This window comes from Notolepis coatsorum (assembly GCF_963971535.1).
Source record: "Notolepis coatsorum genome assembly, chromosome: 2".
Taxonomy (NCBI): Eukaryota; Metazoa; Chordata; class Actinopteri; order Aulopiformes; family Paralepididae; genus Notolepis; species Notolepis coatsorum.
The window spans coordinates 27,580,629-27,600,737 of record NC_140166.1 but is presented as its reverse complement, the minus strand read 5'-3'; positions in this window follow the sequence as shown (position 1 = coordinate 27,600,737).

Here is a 20,109-nt window from a genome sequence, read left to right as displayed (position 1 = left end):
CTTATTAAACTCACCTCCGGTTTTGGGGATATTAGCCTCCGGATTCTATTGCCCCCTTCCCTCTGGACAGTGTCCCGGCGATACTCCCCGTGTATTCTGTTATTATAACAAACCGACCCTCTGATTGATTCAGTTCTCAATAATAGTCGGGCCAGACTTGCTGAAGAGGCGCTCCTCTGAACAACTATATGTGACGTCCCCCTCTCCTCCATGGGTGATGGTGAAGCTCCTGTCAGTGGCAGATCCTGCATTCTACCTTTTGGGGATCATCTGAAACGGTGTTCTGCGAAATTCTACTACCTGCTGGCACGCATGGCGCACGCATGCGCATGACCCACAATCGTTCACACTACAATATCCTGCCACCTTGCTGACGAACGTCTTGTTGAGTCTTGTTGTTGATATATCTTAAACAATATCTTAAACATATGTTTTTCATTGCACCTTTTGAACTGTATATGCATGTAAATATTTGCATGTAATTGGCTTTGCAGCCGAATGTATTTGTAGATGATAAAATGTCGGTACACCTGTTGGAATTCGGAGTGAACTATAGGGTGACGTCACCCAGCTGTCCAAACATATAGGCGATTCGTGCTACGGCAGCAGTTCTCAGCAGAGTAGTAGAATTTCGCAGAACACCGGCTCGGACAGGTGACAGGCAGCGTGACTCGAGTGAGCTGCTCAGCAGCCTCGGCTGGAGATGCATCCTGCTGCAGGACCACAGCACCGACACTCTCAGGACTGTGACACTTTGCGGACCCACACTCTCCAGACCCTCGCTCCCATTGGCTGATTTGGGTCACGTGACCGTCCCACTCCAATTCAGCCATTGAGTGGGACGGTCACGTGACCCAAATCAGCCAATGGGAGCGAGGGTCTGGAGAGTGTGGGTCCGCAAAGTGTCGCGGTCCTGAATGTGTCGGTGCTGTGGTCCTGCAGATGGATACTATTGCTCGGCTGCGCAATGCATTGGTTTGTGACGTCGCCCGATTTTTTTAATTTTAAATATAAGAGGGTATTGGAACGAGGCATTAAATTAACAACATTTAAAAAAAATAATAATAATAATAATCCTTGAAAGATAAAAAATTTAAAATTAAAAATTAAAAATAAGGTGGTCACCCTACCCACGTGACCCTACCCTATTACACGCCCCCTTATCGACGTGCGTTATGCGACGCTCTACAGCTCTTTCGCTGACTTCCTCGCAGAACAGCTGTTTCCGTATTTATAATATTGGAAACGCCGCGCTGTGAGCGCTGTGAAGCACCTCTGTATTAAATGCCGACAGCACCTCTGTATTAAATGCCGACTCATCAATTGATTGATTGATGAGTCTGCATTTAATACAGAGGTGTATTAAAAAAATTCACTTTTAGTGCTAATGTAATAGAGTAACATAGGTCTGAACTTGAGTTGTAGAAAAACTTGTTACTCAAGATTTTCTGTAGTAGTTAGTAGTCCAGAGGTAGTATTTCCCCAGAAGGTGGAATGGCTTACAAATCCAGACGGAGCCACAGCCTGAAGCCTTATGTAGTACATATCCAATTTCATAAAGATCCATTCAGAAATGAGTGATTAGGAGTGATTTTGGTAAACTGTGTACAAAGAAAAACTCAGTTTTCTCATAGACTTCAATTCATTTGGCTTCCTGTTAAAGAATTTAGTTGTTCACCTAGATCCCTGGGGTATAATTGGAAGCCACCCTCATTGGCTACAACGATCCACAATCATTTTCAAGATCGGATCTAGATTGACGGAACTACTGCAGCCTGAGTCGGGAGTGGTATTTTGCGCAATACTGTGTACTTTGCACAAGCCTCAAATACCGGCATGTAACTCGAGAACCGCTTAACGGATTTGTCGGATTTTGTCGCTATCGACAGGCAACAAATAAGCCTTCAATTCGATATATATATTGTATTACAAAATATGCACACCCAAGCCACTAGGGGTCGCCAAAGTGCTGGTGGGCAAATCGTCCTAAAAACTTCCCACATATGGGCTATCGCAGGCTAAGAGGTTGTGATCTGATGCTGTTGTGTGGTTCCCACAGCTGTATTTATTTAAATCTGTGTTCAGCATTTTTCACACACTTCCAATCCATCTCTTTATGCCGCTGAATTGCGAGGCTGGATTGTGTTCAGACTGTGTATAATTCCAATTTGGGAATAACCCTCTAAAATCAAGTGGAACTACACCATATTTGATCTATTTATTAAAGAGATTTGCACTACATCCATACCTGGTTTTTGCATTTAGCATTTTTCTTTTTTTTTGCATTTTTGTACCTAATTGTCTGCATTTTTGTACCTCATTTCCTGCATTTTTACTTCATTGTACTTAGGTTGTCCTTTAGTTGTATTATTGTATATTGTATATTTGTATAGTGTTGGGACTTTATTCCTCTTTTACTTACTTTTTATTTTACTGTATGAAGCACATTCTCAGGGGCTCATACAGAACCAAGCATTTTACTGTAATGTACGTGTATTTTTTTATTTAACTTTTATTTATCCAGGCAAGCAATTAAGAACACATTCTTATATACAAAAGCAGCCTAACATGTACTTTATATGTGACAAATAAAAGCAAACTTGAAATTTGAAACTTGTTTGTTTGTTCACAACTGTATGACATGTGTACAATGTTTTTGACCAGATAAGTTTGCATGCATTTTCATATATGACCAATATGTCCATATATATATAGCTAGGGATGGGAATTAATATGATTTTATTGATACTAATGCCAGTATCGATTTTGCTTATCAGTTTGATTTTTTTTATCGATTCCAGATACATTTTCTGTGTGGGAAACAAAGCCCTCTGGGTTCAGGAGAAAGATTACACTGGCCTCTCAAATTCACACCTTTTGCAAAAACGCATATTTGTTTATATAAAATATATAGACTTGTTTTCTTTTCAACCTCATACCTAATTGAATATATTGTCCTAAACATATAGGCTATTCTGTTGACATTGTAACATAACTTATTACATGAATACGACATTACTACTATATTCTATTGTGCTCCTATTTAATTGTATTTATATTTTAGTTTATATCCGATTACATTTTATTCCACCTTTTTATTTTACAGTTGTACAGCCCTGGCCTATTTTAATTTCATAATTATATTCTATTCTATTGTGCTTCTATCTTAATTTAGTTCATATTCCATTTTATTTGATTCCACCTTTTTATTGTATTACCTGTCCGTTAACTCATTCCCCGCCTACAACGATTATACTCGTTATTGGGCGCCATCCTATGAACGCCAATAACAAGTATACTCGTTATTTGATCGTTTTTCCTTTATTTTTATTTTTATATTCTATTCAATGTAATGTTCTGGGTTCTCGGGTCTTGTTAGACCTGAGATCCTGGCTACCATTCTGTCACCTGTCACTTTACCTTTCTGATTGCATTATTGTTTGTCACCTGGGATTGGCTGTCACTCTGTGGAACGTGTGGAATGTCTGGTATGCTGACCTTTAAATAACTCTTGTCTTCTCTGGTCCTCGTCGGCTCTTCACTCTCTCTCAGAACCAGTACGGGGCGGTACCAAGAACAAGTGCTGCTGTTACTTGTACCCCTGTTCGATTGTATTCTATTATTTAGTTTTTCTTGTTTTTGCTTACTCTCTCAGTTGACGCCCGGCGTCTTTCTTGTTTACCTGGCTGCTCGAGTGCATTCCTGAATAAAGAGGATACACGTATTGTGAAGAGCAAAACCTACTCTCCGTCTCCTTATTGCCACCACTATTGGAACTCCACTCTCTTACCTGGCACCGTCGTAACAGAAGAGCCGACCACGATGAGTTCCATGGAGGCAATTTGGGCGGAACTCCAGGCGCAGAAGGCCGGTCTGCGGGTGGTGACGGAACGTCAGAGGGAGGTGGGCAGCGAGCTGGGTCGCCTGGGCAGTATATCCGATACTGTCCAGAAGACGGCGGATTCAGCCCTGGCTTCAGCCAATATCGCTCGCCAGGCGGCTGCCGAGGTGAGGGCTACAGGGGATCTCTCGCCGGAGGATGCGGCTTCCAGCAGCGAGAGGGGGCGAACGCATTCCGCGTTTCCGGAGGAGGTTCGGGAGCCAAGGCTGACGCCGCCTGGGCGTTACGGAGGAGCCCCGGAGGGGTGTCGGGAATTTGTCACCCAGTGTTCACTTGTGTTCCAACTCCAGCCACGTTCATTCCCCACCGCCATGTCCCGTGTGGCCTACATCATTACCCTCCTCACCGGCCGGGCCGCTTCTATATTTTAGGCAAGTGGCTTGTCCTTCCGCATTCCCGTTTTGCGCTCCGATTGGCCACGCACGTTTCTGGTCATGTGACATGTGCGGCAATCGTGGGACGGCAAGTTTTTGGACGGTTAAGCTTAGGCACTCTTTCGAAGTTGGTTAAGGTTAGAGTTTGTCTTAGAGCGTGACGGCAAGTTCTTTCGACGGTTAAGCTTAGGCACTCTTTAGAAGTTGGTTAAGGTTAGAGTTTGTCTTAGAGCATGGCGATAGAACGCCAGGTAGTTTGCAGGCTGTTCGACGTGGAAATGGGCAAAGACACAGCTCGTCACGCTATTGGGCGCACATGTCACATGATCAGAAACGTGCGTGGCCAATCAGAGCGCAAAACGGGAACGCGGAAGGACAAGCCACTTGCCTAAAGCATAGACGCGGCCGGGCCCTCTCCTGGGCTACGGCAGAATGGGAGAGCGGGTCGGTGATCTGCCACGATGCGGACGCCTCTACCGGGGAGTTAAGATGAATTTTCGACACTTCCCAAGTAATTTCTATTTACGAAGCCGGTGGGCGGCTTATCGCTTGCCGGCAAGGCCTCCGCACCGTGGCAGATTATGCCATTGATTTCTGCATTCTGGCCCGGGAGGCGGCCTGGCCCGAGATACCCTGCTGTGTCCTGTTTGTCCAGGGGCTCTCGGTTCGCATGAAAGATGAGCTGTCCGTTCACGAGTTGCCGGAGCGCCTGGACAGCATCATAAATCTGGCCTTCAGAATGGACAATCGGCACCGGGAGAGGGAACGTGAGAGAGGAACAACAGCGTCTCAGGTACGATTCCCTTCTTCTTCCGGTGTCGATCTCATCCCGCAATACACAGGTGAACCACTGGGTGACGAACCCATGCAGCTGGGAGCGCTGTCGCTGTCCGACGCCGAGAGGAGGAGGTTCATTGAGCAGAAACGCTGCTTCCGGTGTGGGCGGATCGGTCATCGCTTCGGCAGCTGTCGGGCAGAGTTGGGAAACGGGAGGGCTTGCTAAGCTCAGGAGAGGCATTAGCAGGTGGGCTTTTTTCTCCTTTCACCCATGATTTACGCAGTTTTTTTGAGGTTACTGTGGGTTGTGGGGAGACTTTCAGAAGAACCAGGGCATTGGTGGATTCGGGGGCAGCGGGGAATTTGATACATGTGGGGTTGGCTAAAGAGTGGGGTATATCCTTGGAGACATTAAAGGTGCCTATTCCGGTCCAGTCGTTGGATGGACAGCCACTGGGTGATGGGATCATTACCCAGAGAACGGCGCGGTTGCGCATTCAAGTAACCGGTGGGGGGTGGGAATGGGTACAATTTTATGTTATCAGGTCCCCTCATTGTGTTATTGTTTTGGGTCACCCTTGGTTAGCCGAACGCAATCCTGACATTAATTGGGCAACGGGTGAACTTTCAATGGGGAGCGGCGTCGAGTCGACCCCCGGCGAGAGTTAACCCGTCCCTTCTTCCTCTTTTTTGTCTCCCTCTTCTCTCTCCAGGATAGTGGTGAGCGTTGCAGACTCTGTCATACCTCCTAATCCTGATTTAATAGGTGTACCTGAGATCTATTGGGACCTTGCGGAAGTTTTTAGTAAGATGCGTGCTAAAGCACTACCGCCTCATAGGTCATACGACTGCCCCATTAATCTTCTACCCGGTACCTCTCCACCCCGTGGGTGTATGTTCTCCCTCTCTCGCCCTGAGACTGTGTCTATGAACAATTACATTCAGGAGGCATTACTCGCAGGGAATATCCGTCCTTCTACATCCCCTGCCGGCGCTGGGTTCTTTTTTGTAGCAAAAAAGGACGGTTCCCAGCGACGTGCATTGATTATAGGGGATTGAACAACGTTTCCATTAAGAACCGTTATCCTCTACCTCTCATGGACACCGCCTTTGAGTGCTTACAGGGGGCACAGGTCTTCGAGTCGACCCCCGGTGAGAGTTAACCCGTCCCTTCTTCCTCTTTTTTGTCTCCCTCTTCTCTCTCCAGGATGGTGGTGAGCGTTGCAGACTCTGTCATACGTCCTAATCCTGATTTAATAGGTGTACCTGAGATCTATTGGGACCTTGTGGACGTTTTTAGTAAGATGCGTGCTAAAGCACTACCGCCTCATAGGTCATACGACTGCGCCATTAATCTTCTACCCGGTACCTCTCCACCCCGTGGGCGTATGTTCTCCCTCTCTTGCCCTGAGACTGTGTCTATGAACAATTACATTCAGGAGGCATTACTCGCGGGGCATATCCGTCCTTCTACATCCCCTGCCGGCGCTGGGTTCTTTTTTGTAGCAAAAAAGGACAGTTCCCAGCGACCGTGCATTGATTATAGGGGATTGAACAACGTTTCCATTAAGAACCGTTATCCTCTACCTCTCATGGACACCACCTTTGAGTGCTTACAGGGGGCACAGGTCTTTTCTAAACTTGACTTACGTAATGCATACAACTTGGTCAGGATTAGAGAGGGAGACGAGTGGAAGACTGCATTTAATACACCTAATGGGCATTATGAGTATTTAGTCATGCCTTTTGGTTTAGCTAATGCTCCGGCAGTCTTCCAAGCCATGGTTAATGACGTGCTGCGGGATTTAATTGGGGTGTCAGTTTTTGTGTACCTAGATGACATCCTAATTTTTTCTCGCAATATGGTGCAACATCAACTGCATGTTCGTGAGGTGCTTCATCGTCTCCTTAAGCATCAGCTATTTGTTAAGGCAGAGAAGTGTGTGTTTCACACTGACACCGTTTCCTTCCTGGGCTTTGTGTTGACGAAGGGTGATCTTCGCATGGATCCAGCCAAGGTGAGTGCAGTCTTGGATTGGCCACAGCCTTCGTTGCTCAAGGAGTTACACCGTTTTTTGGGCTTTGCAAATGTTCACAGCCGTTTTATTCACAATTTTAGCGCCTTAGCCAATCCGTTAACAGCTCTCACTCAGTCCACTCTCCCTGGCTTTGAATGGTCGCCTAGGGCAGAGTCGGCCTTCTGCGACCTCAAACGTCGATTTACCTCCGCCTCGGTACTGATCCGCCACGATGCAGAGGCTCCGTTCATAGTGGAGGTGGATGCTGAGGGTGCAGTACCGGCCAGATTCTCCCAGGTGGCAGTATTGAGAGTGCAGTAAACCCTGTTCCAGACCCTGTGTTACACTCAAATGTCTCCCGGCACAGTTTTCTGGGTCGGGCGAGTCGAGTGGTTCTCCCAATTGCATTGAAGCGCGTCAAATGCTCCCGATCCATATGTTGTGGTGGGTTATGTCGTGGACCAGATGGACATCAGATGGACGAGATGGCGATCAAACAATTGGAATATTATTGTTGGAATACTCCCGATCACAGGTAAGGACTGTCAATTCTAGCTTGATCGTGCAATGTTTTTATACCGATCCAGCTGATCAGCATTTTTGTGTTCAATATGAATGCTGTGGCAATCAAAGAATCAGAAATGACACCCCCCCCCCCCTTTCATGCATTCATGATGAAACATAATTCCTAGTATATACATTTGATTTGGGAATAGTAGCGTGTCCAGGCAAGAAACGCCAACGTTTATAGTAGAATTCATGTATAAGGCTATAACTCAGCCTTTGGGGAATTACCCCAGACCACTCTGAAATTATACTTATATTCACCACGGGATAACGCGCAAACGGATTTATAATTTCTCCCAAATGCTCAGAAAGTACCTCGTTTCAGAAATCTGTAAAAATAGAAAAATGACATTTTCGAGTGCTTTGAGATGTTATATATATGTCTCCTTACTTGCTAAACTTAATACGACTTGTAAATATGTTTCTTGCTAGATGGTATGGTTGTAATTATCTCTGTTTGCCAGAGAACTACATCGCATCACGAAACGCACACACACACAGAGTGGTGTGTTTGCTGTGAAAAGGTGTTAGACCCCGCAGAGGTATCAGAGACTCGCTACCCCCATCCAAATTCTAAACAACAGATTGGCTTTTCATAATATGTATGAATTATCTCTTGCAATAATATCCACGGGACTCGACTTTTTGCAGTCGTTGTGTATATGTGTGTCACCAACACACACGGCAACTATCTCCTGTGTGCGGACCCGCAGAGATTCTCTCACAGCTGATTGAGAGAAAAAAAAGCAATAGCCTACATACTTTTCCGGACTGATCATCTGAGCTCCTCTCCAGTTGAACTGCTACTGTGTTTAAATCCAAAATATTGATAAATCCAAATGCCATTGTGTAACATGTCATCTGTCTTTACGTGCAGTTAAATCCTCTCTACAAGTGAAACTGAAACTTACCAAGCCTATAAGTTGTTAAAGGGGCAGTAGGCAATTAATTTACTCAGTGGATGCCTGAACACAGAATGACACCAGTATCACTGACTACCACGGCAAGCCTATAGAAAATTATTTTATTTAATAATAATAATTATTATAATAATTATTATAAATGTCTCTCTCTCTCTGTCTATATCTCTGTATCTCTCTCTCTCTTTAATTATTTCTTTCTTTCTTTCTTTCTTTCTTTCTTTCTTTCTTTCTTTCTTTCTTTCTTTCTTTCTTTCTTTCTTTCTTTCTTTCTTTCTTTCTTTCTTTCTTTCTTTCTTTCTTTCTTTCTTTCTTTCTTTCTTTCTTTCTTTCTTTCTCTCTCTCTCTCTCTCTCTCTCTCTCTCTCTCTCTCTCTCTCTCTCTCTCTCTCTCTCTCTCTCTCTCTCTCTCTCTCTCTCTCTCTCTATCTCTCTCTCTCACAGCGGCACGGTGGTGTAGTGGTTAACACTGTTAGAAGGTCCAGGGTTCGATTCCCGCTTGGGGACCAGGTTTCTATGATGCCAGGTACCCAGGTGGGGTATCTCCCAGGCCTTTCTGTGTGGAGTTTGCATGTTCTCCCCGTGCTCGCAAGGGTTTCCCCCCGGATAAGATAAACCCAATGGAAAAACATGCACAACAACAGATCGCTAACACTGTGGCGTCCTTGACGAAGACGGACAGGAGCACTTGGATTGGTCCCCTGGCGCGGCTCACGTTGACGCCTGTCTGCTCCCGGCTGCCCTCGGGGGGGAAGGACGATGGGATGGGTTAATCGCAGAGACAAATCGCATCGGCGATTCTAAAGAGACAATGCATGCGTGTGTGTTCCGGTGTGTGTGCTAAAAAAAAAAAAAAAAAAAAACGCTGTGTGTACCGCTAAAACATTGAGTGTCGTTGCATGCCGAATAAAGACCTCTGTAACAGGTCCTGCATTATTATTATTATTATTATATTATTATAATAATAGCCCTAATAATATTAGTAATGTATTCAGGTAAACCTCTATATATCTAGCGTGTGTACATGGCATCAAATCAAAGTGTGTGTCACTGTAGGCCGCCTGGGCCCAGTCATTGGAATAACAAAGGAACAACAGACTAGAAACTGGGCCTTTGTTCCACGTGTGAATTGGTCTAGTGACATTGATCACATTGCATTCTGGGAGGGAGTGTAGTTCTCTTATCAAATTGCTGAATTCACTGAATCCTTTCAAACCCCTGCGACTTGGTAAGGATTTTACCAGAATGTTTCATAATAATAATACTTTATTTGTATAGGACTTTTCATACAGAAGTTGCAGTTCAAAGTGCTTCACAACAGTAAAAATATAGGCATAAGCGAGCATGAGCAAGGTAAGGTAAATCACAGTGTTTCACATTGGACCTAGTATCCCAATAGGTTCTCTGTTTACAGTTTCATTGAGTAATACAAATGAAAAAAATAGTTTTAAATGATTCGGTTTAGAAATAGTCTAAGAATTATAAAATGGAACAGACATACAACAGGGTATTTAACATAGAACAGTGATAAAATAGTTAAATTTTGGATTACAACAGAGCAGTGCTCTTCATTATAGTAATATTCAATATTCAAGGGGCTTTCACAATTATTACATTTGGTAGTAATAATGGCACACAGTCATAAATTCATCACCATGCGCATTTGTTATCAGCAGTGCCAACGCAGAGGAGAGGGGGGTGGGGGATGGGACTGCGACTGGAGGGGCCGGGGGTGGGGGCGAGTGCAACGAGCGTAGGAGGAACGCTATGTTCTGTTCTTATCTCTCGACTCCCCAACGTGACCTTGTGAGTTCCAAAGGCTCCAGCACACTTGAGAGTGGGGGGGGGGGGTGCATCGGGCAGCGTCGTATTGATGGGCAGCAAGTCTCTTTACAAGTTCCATGTGGAGGGCTTCCAGTCTGTCCATAGCTATCTCCATACGGTTATCATGTTTCCGAATTAGTCTTGTACAGATCCAGATCCCTATAGCGATTGCTACCATGCTGATCAACATGAATGTGAGGATGTACAAATCCTCCACATCTTCAATCTCAAGACAGTAAAGGCAGATTGATCTCCATTTATTCCAGCTGTCAATCGCAAAGCCCGCTTGAAATGTTCCAACTGGACACAGCGGATCAGCTGCGCTCTGCTTCCTTGAAGAAAAAATACGATCAATCGCTGCAAATGACCAGCTTACTAGTTGGTCCATATTGTAGTTTGAGTAGGGAGTCAAGTCCGTTGAAGAAGGTAGAATCGACACGTCTAAACGACACGTCTAAAATGTTCATAGGACATTGATTAAAAACGGCTCGAATTTTATAATTGATGGCTTATTTTGAAGGTATGAACCTGTAGTTTCATATTATGTAAAAAAATAAATAGTGAAAATTCTTAGGGAGGAGGAGCTCATGAGCTCAGACTAGAGGGTTAAGTAACCTTTAAGTAAACTAATATATTAATTGATTGCAGTGTTTCATGCATAACAACCTTTCAGATCTACAGGCAATGCAAACTGGGCATTTGGTTTGTTTGATTTGATTTGATTAGATCTTTATTTATCTCGAACATTTCAACCATAAAACAAACACAAATTTGTAATAACAAAAAATTACAAAAACTAAATAAAATAAAATATATATAAAATAAAATCTTCCTAGACATGGCAGCAATAATCAGCATAGCTCAAGACAATGGTTTTGTTCGAGAAGGGACAGAATGAAGCAAAGCTTATCAGGTCCTGCCCATTCTTTACAATATCATATTAATATGTAATACATTATCTATCAATATAAAAAAAGAACATACCTATCCACTACAGCAAAAGATAAATAAATAATTACAAAAATACTAGTTCACGTTATTTTCAAGCTCCTCTAACTTATACTTGTCCAAGATTTTTTTTTTCTTTTCTTTTTTTTTTTTTTTTTTTTTTTCATACAGTCAACATATTCTTAAATAATAGCGCTGCCCGAGGCTGGGCATGATACAGTCAACATATAGCAAGAGAGAGAGCGAGAGAGCGAGAGAGTGAAATAAAGCCCATTTGAATTGAAGAGAGAGAGATAGATAGAGCATGTCTGTGTGTGTTAGAAAGAGAGAGATAGAGAGAGAGCATGTCTGTTTGTGTGTGTGTGTTAGAGAGAGAGCATGTATATGTGTGTTAGAAAGAGAGAGAAATATATAGAGAGAGAGCATGTCATTTTGTGTGTTAGAGAGAGATATAGAGCATGTCTGTGTGTGTTAGAAAGAGAGAGAGAGAGAGAGCATGTGTGTTTATGTGTTAGAGAGAGAGCATGTTTGTGTGTGTGTGTGTTAGAGAGAGAGCATTTATGAGAGAGATAAGCAAGACAGCTAAGATGAGCCCCTGAAGGATATTCAACTTTTAATGGAAGAACAAAACAGAAGGAAAAGATAACTTCACAAAGGCAACATGAATATACATAGATCCAAAAGGACAAAGATCAACACTTAAATCCAAAGAGAAGAGGGTCTATACCAGAGAAAACAAAGTAGCAAGGAGCCAACGGCCGACATCAGCTAAATAGGCTAACTGCAAATAGAGTAGCCAGGTACTGACACCAGGTACACACCGTTAGCTACAACAGCTAGCCGGCCCGTTTGGCTCAATATAACGTTAGCTACGTTAGCTAGCCGGCCCGCTTTGGCTCAATATAACATTAGCTACAACAGCTAGCCGGCCCGTTTGGCTCAATATAACGTTAGCTACAACAGCTAGCCGGCCCGTTTGGCTCAATATAACGTTAGCTACGTTAGCTAGCCGGCCCGCTTGGCTCAATATAACATTAGCTACAACAGCTAGCCGGCCCGTTTGGCTCAATATAACGTTAGCTACGTTAGCTAGCCGGCCCGCTTTGGCTCAATATAACATTAGCTACAACAGCTAGCCGGCCCGTTTGGCTCAATATAACGTTAGCTACGTTAGCTAGCCGGCCCGCTTGGCTCAACATAACGTTAGCCAACATAACGTTAGCCTTAGCCACGATAGCTAGCCGGCCCGAGAGAGAGAGAGAGAGAGAGAGAGAGAGATATATCCACGGCGGGAATAGAATAGAGTGCATTAAAAACTCACCAAACGTCCAAGAGGATGGAGACAACCGCGTGGAGTTGACGAAGTTCATCTGCCGAACGACCGTCCTCTTCATCTTGGCATAACAATGCTGCACGCGCTCTCTCTAGGTTAGCTAACGCTAGTTAGCCTTTAGCTAAGCTAGATACTAGCCGACATGGCTATCCCGACTGAACCACACGTTAGCACTCGATATTATAACGTAGCTAAAGCTAACTAGCTGTCCCTGTCTTTAGCTAAGCCGACATGGCTAGCCTGACTGAACTGTCTAACATGCAACAACTTTCATCTTCAGTCCATCTGCCGAACGACCGTCCTCTTCGTCTTGGCTGGCATAAGCATAACCTCCAATGCTGCACGCGCGAAATAGTCAAACGCAGCTGACGCACGCCGGCCGACTGTACACATGTAACCCCTCCCTTCATTGAAACCAATAGTATGTCTGCTGCAGAGCCCCAGAGCTCCAATAGTGAGTATGTCTGCTGCAGAGCCACAGAGCCAGGAACAAGTCAGACACATTCTACAAACGTGTCTAATGTGAAATATATAAGCATATAAGCAAAACTAGATTTTAGGTCTGTGATGAAAAAGGGCCTCGCGGGAAGGGGGGCCTCACAAAAAAAATAATAAAAATAAAAAAGAATAATAAAAAAGAATAATAAAAAAAAAAAAAAAATTGTGCGAGGCCCCCCTTCCCGCGAGGCCCTGTGCGACCGCACTGCTCGCACACCCCCTGAGGCGGCCCTGACTGACTGACTGAATTCTGCCAATCCACTATAGTAGTGGAATGGCAGAATTCAGTCAGAATTCAGTCAGTCAGTATCTAACTATAGTATCACTTTTATCAATATCACCATTATTAATATGTTCTATGTTCTATATTCTATTATTATTACCTCTTCTGCCTGTACCCCCATGCTGCTATGACATTTACATTCCCCTGAGAGGATTAATAAAAGAACACTTGACTTGATACTAGGAGATGATTGGTTCCATTCACTCCACCAGAAGAACATTTTCTCTAGCAGGATCTAGCACGACCATTTGATTGTGGTTGGACTTTGCCTACTGGGGTAGCCTGACGGCTACTCGGAACGAATGACAAAACAAAAGAGGATGTATCAATCTATGTCTTAGCTCTTTATGGTAGCTTGAGAAAAATACCTAATCTCTCTCTCCAGACTGTGGCCTTGTCCCCAGAGTCCATGTTCCAAAGTGATATCTGCACAGACGGGTCCCGACTTGATGGACCACATTTGATTCCATCTCTTCGCCTCCCAGGTTTTCCTTTTGTTTTGTGTTTTTTCTATGTGAAGTGTCTTGGTTATCACACTCCTAAAACACCACACAGGGGGGGGGTCTGGAGTTCTGTTAGCTTTGACTAATGATTTTTGGAGACGAGAGTCGGGTCTCTAAGGGCAACCATCAAACTTCCTGGATCCACTGTGAAGATGGAGTAATAAAAAGCAGACACACCACCTTGATCTTCCAGAAAAAGCTCCAAACCACACTCTCCCTCACCGTGCTCCTCCTCGGAACAACACCTCCCACTCTGTCTTAACACATGTCGAACATTCAGACCCATTCGGAAGGGTTGTTCTAATAAATCTTTATTGACCAGAATGATTATTAATGGCTACCCAATTAAATCGGTGGTCGCAACACAGTCGTAGACCCACTTCCTATGAAGATTCTTTTTTATGGCCACAATGATGTCAGCATCAGAAAATGGTATCCATTTGGTAATAATAGCATAATAGCATAACCATAATAATGTTATGGAAAAAAATCTGACATTAGCACAGATCTTTTTTTCTCCAAGCGTGAGAAGGACTACTTCACTGGTTCCAATCCGGTTTACATGGAGACGGCGGCGACATGTTTGCGTTCTAGCAGTTGCAGATGATAAATCAAGCCATCTATTTGATCGATTTCATCAGTTTCACTACTCTGGCCACAAAAGTTTAAATGCCTCTTTCGGTGGCTCACAGGCTCACACTCCATATTGTATGTACACTAGGGGTGTAACAGTACACGGAAGCCACGGTTCGGTACGTACCTCGGTTTTGGGGTCACGGTTCGGTACGATTTCGGTACACAGGAAAACAATATTTATGATTATTATATATTTATAATAATTATTATGTTGTGTCCTCACATTACAGGTTGAAGCTGTACTTCCCAAGAGTCTCCACTATGGGGCGTAGTTGATACAATGCCATGTTATGCATACAGAAGGAAGTGCAGAAGAAGAGTACACGATGCTGTATGATGATACCCTGCTGTACCATGCTCGTACCTTGCTATGCTTAACTAAAAGGCTAAAGAGTAATCCTGCTTCCTGAGTCTTATTACTACACCTCTACCTACATACAAAATACTACGTACTTACAACATAACATATTATAATAATAATTATTATTATATATAATTATTTTTTATTAAGTTATACTTAGTTCCACCTAGGCTTGCTGCGGTAGTCAGTCAGTGATAACGGTGTCATTCTGTGTTCAGGAATCCACTTGAGTAAATTAATTGCCTACTGCCCCCACCCCCCACCGTTTTATAGTTTCACTTTCACTTCTAGCCCTTGTGGCTCCCTAGGATTTTGACACTCACTGGGTTTAAGAGATTAAATGATCAAAGCCATATAATTTTAACTGTTTACTATTTTAAAAAAAAGATTTTCCCATGATTAACATTAATAGCCTAATCTCAAGATATCTGTAACAAATTACAAATATTTCCGAATTTTAACCACTTAAATTCGTGTTCGTTTGATACCACGTCCGTTTTTATTGAATAAAAGAGGTGGAGACGTGGTTGTTTTGTGTTGAGCGCTGTCTCGCCCGAATGAGTGCAGATTAAAAAATGCCTTTTAACATGGGAGTGGAGCTGATGAAAACGGACGCCAGGCACAACGTTGTACCCCTATACTAATAACTTTTGTTTTAGAGCGTTTCAAATCATAATCTTTTGACATAATGAAAATATATGTAAAATGAAGATACGGACCCAATTTCATGAAATAATAATAAACACAGACACCGCTGTGCTCACACACACACACAAAAAAGTCAAGAAAGTAGAAAACGGTACCAGGGAGTGACAAGGGTAGTAGATTTTACTTCACGTGATGCAAAGAAAGACTAGAGAAGAGATGCCATGTTACACAACAATGAGAGGATTTATCAATATTTTGGATTTAAACACCGTAGCAGCTCGACTGGAGAGGAGCTCAAAGGACCAGTCCAGATCAGCAAAACTACGTTTGCGTGTTTTTTTTCCGTTTTTTCCCCGCGGATCGCGTGAATATTAAAGGCAACCAACTTGTGTTCGGCTTTTCTCTGATTGACCGCGCCCCCCCGCCCCCACGCGCAGGCAAGCGCAGTCGTCCCACGTCCCAAATGAAATCCAAGGAGCGCAAGCGAGCGGCAGCGCGGGCAACCAACTTGTGTCAACCAACTTGTGTTCAGCTGCGGTAGCAGTGGAGCGCTATGAAATGCGCTGAACTAGAAAGCGTAACGTTATTATGTTTCGCGTCACTGTACACCAGATTCACTCGTGTATAAACAAAGCCCATACAGTTATGAAATGCGCTGAACTAGAAAGCGTAACGTTATTATGTTTCGCGTCACTGTACATCACTTCAGCTCCAGCAGCAGCAGCAGCAGCACCGTTGTACTACCAGATTCACTAGTGTATAAACAAAGCCCATACAGTTATGAAATGCGCTGAACTAGAAAGCGTAACATTATTATGTTTCGCGTCACTGTACATCACTTCAGCTCCAGCAGCAGCAGCAGCAGCACCGTTGTACTACCAGATTCACTAGTGTATAAACAAAGCCCATACAGTTATGAAATGCGCTGAACTAGAAAGCGTAACATTATTATGTTTCGCGTCACTGTACATCACTTCAGCTCCAGCAGCAGCAGCACCGTTGTACTACCAGATTCACTAGTGTATAAACAAAGCCCATACAGTTATGAAATGCGCTGAACTAGAAAGCGTAACATTATTATGTTTCGCGTCACTGTACATCACTTCAGCTCCAGCAGCAGCAGCAGCAGCACCGTTGTACTACCAGATTCACTAGTGTATAAACAAAGCCCATACAGTTATGAAATGCGCTGAACTAGAAAGCGTAACATTATTATGTTTCGCGTCACTGTACATCACTTCAGCTCCAGCAGCAGCAGCACCGTTGTACTACCAGATTCACTCGTGTATAAACAAAGCCCATACAGTTATGCTCATATTTTGCGAATGCATAAACTATATCTTAAATTATGGCTATGTGTCTAATATGGCTGTCGCTTATCAATGACTTCGCGACAGCCATATTAGACACATCGCCATAATTTAAGATATCGTTTATGCATTCGCAAATATGAGAGCTCTGTCATTGAAGTGGGTGGTGGCACTAACAGTAGCGATTTTTATTGTTTTGTCATGACCAAACATAATCCCAACATAGATAGGAGGTGTACTGTATGTCAAATGTCGGTCATGTGGGCATGGTGGAAGAGTTTAGTACAGTCACACAACAGAACACCAGTGGCATTAACCAACAAGGGCGCTCCTCTCAAGAGTACCTGGGGGAGCCTCATGCGCATGCGCGTCTGCCGCGTCTCTCGAGTCTCTCTTGCCGCGAAGGGCGTGTGCTAGTGGATTGATTGATTGGCCGTGTGGCCAATCAGAGAAACGCTGAACGAAAAGCTGAACACAAGTTGGTTGCCTTTAATATTCACGCCCCCGGATCAGCTGGAAAGTAGTGCAGAGGTGTGTGTGTGTGCGTGTGCGTGTGTGCGTGTGTGTGTGTGTGTCTTTCCATAACATTATTAGGTGAACAAAAAAACGATGAACATTTTCAGCCTATTGTATATGCTGTGCTACAAACATACTGTACCATTCATGGTTGGTTTTGTTTCAGTGACACCTGTACGTAAGGGGAGGAGAGGAGGGGAGAAACAGCCGAGTGCAGAGTGCACGTTCATTTGTTCTGTCGGCTTGTTCATGCCTTTACAAGCTTCAACGTTTTATTCATCATCTAAATGTGGCAATCCAAGCTTGATATGCAACGTTAAATGAATGACCATGTGTTAAGACTGTTAGTAAGCCAGTGTAAAGTAAAGTAAAGATATTGAGCATACATTTGTAAAAATGTGCAACCCTAGTTTCACCTAGTGTCGTATGAGACGTATTTGTCGTATGGCTGGATGTACCGAGCCGTGACATCCATACCGTGAAGTCGCGGTACGGATACACATACCGTTACACCCCTAATTGTACACACATACACACACTAGCCATCACTGACAGTATGAAGCCATTATAGAAATCGCTGTACATTTGAGCATTGAGATGATTGTAACAAACCTGTCACATTTGATTTATGAAATTAGTATGACAGCTGTGGTTTGAGTGCAGGAACCAACATGAAGGTTCTCGATGGCACCAACACATGCCCACAATATGGCAATGCCCTCCGAAGAACACATTGTGTTGGCTCAGTCCAGGACATGCTTGTGTACAGAGATAACAGGGATGTAACATGACCAGGCCTTGACATTACCTAGCATCCACTGTGGCCAATGTATTCAAAAGCATCTCCCCTGGGACCCTCTTTGGCCCCTCCCTCAGATGTCTCTCCTGCATGGGACCCTCTTTGGCCCCTCACGCAGATGTCTCTGCTGGGACTCGCTTTGGCCCCTCCCTCAGATGTCTCTCCTGGGACCCTCTTTGGCCCCTCCCTCAGATGTCTCTCCTGGGACCCTCTTTGGCCCCTCCCTCAGATGTCTCTCCTGGGACCCTCTTTGGCCCCTCCCTCAGATGTACAGTATCTCCTGGGAGCCTCTTACGTGGGCCATTTTCTTTCGTAGGCTACTACCAATTATTCTCCAGCAGGAGGGTCTCAAACTCACTACAACCTCAATGGAACGCACACATTATTAGCGCCCTCTAGCATCAGTGTATACCATTTAATCAAGTGTAAATGGTAAAAACTCAGGTCCTGAACAGAACTGATGGTCAGATGATAATAACTCAGGTCCTGAACAGAACTGATGGTCAGATGATAATAACTCAGGTCCTGAACAGAACTGATGGTCAGTTGATAATAACTCAGGTCCTGAACAGAACTGATGGTCAGATTATAATAACTCAGGTACTGAACAGAACTGATGGTCAGATTATAATAACTCAGGTCCTGAACAGAACTGATGGTCAGATTATAATAACTCAGGTACTGAACAGAACTGATGGTCAGTTGATAATAACTCAGGTCCTGAACAGAACTGATGGTCAGTTGATAATAACTCAGGTCCTGAACAGAACTGATGGTCAGATTATAATAGATCAGGTACTGAACAGAACTGATGATCAGTTGATAATAACTCAGGTCCTGAACAGAACTGATGGTCAGTTGATAATAACTCAGGTCCTGAACAGAACTGATGGTCAGTTGATAATAACTCAGGTCCTGAACAGAACTGATGGTCAGATGATAATAACTCAGGTCCTGAACAGAACTGATGGTCAGATTATAATAACTCAGGTCCTGAACAGAACTGATGGTCAGGGCCCAGGAGTTCAAAACATTGAATCCCTATTGATTGATTGATTGATTGATTGATTGATTGATTGATTGATTGATTGATTGATTGATTGAAAAATTTTATTGACAGATTGCAGAATGGGTACAATACAGTACAGCTCAATACACACAATTGTTAAGGGGATGCAGACCAGAGAAATACTTTCGTCTTGTTTACATCAGGGTCCCCCATTTTCAATTCATAATGAGTTGAAATGAATTAATACAAATCTGATCCAATCAGATAGGGATTACAAGTTTTGAACTCCTGGGCCCAGATGATAATAAGAGTTCTTGGAATGATCTTCACGACACGCTAGAAAACCAATACTCTACTAACCTCTGGACAAGCTTTCACTACCAAACGGTTAACCATTTCACTGCGACAATACAGAAGGTTAACCCTTTCACTGCCACACAACAAAGGGTTAACCCTTTCACAACCACACTACAGAAGGTTAACCCTTTCACTACCACACTACAGGCGGTTAACCGTCTGTAGTGTGGTAGTGAAAGGGTTAACCTTCTGTAGTTTGGTTGTGAAAGGGTTAAAACCATGATCACTAACCTCCCTGCGTCAATGTGTCACTTCTCTCTTTTAATCTGTGAGAGAGAGATAGAGAGAGAGAGAGAGAGAGAGAGAGAGAGAGAGAGAGAGAGAGAGAGAGAGAGAGAGAGAGAGAGAGAGAGAGAGAGAGAGAGAGAGAGAGAGAGAGAGAGAGAGAGAGAGAGAGAGGCAGAGGAGATAGAGAGAAATGGATGAGAGAGAGAGAGAGAGAGAGAGAGAGAGAGAGAGAGAGATAGGAGGGAGAGAGAGAGGAGAGAGAGGAAGAGAGAGAGAGAGAGAGAGAGAGAGAGAGAGAGA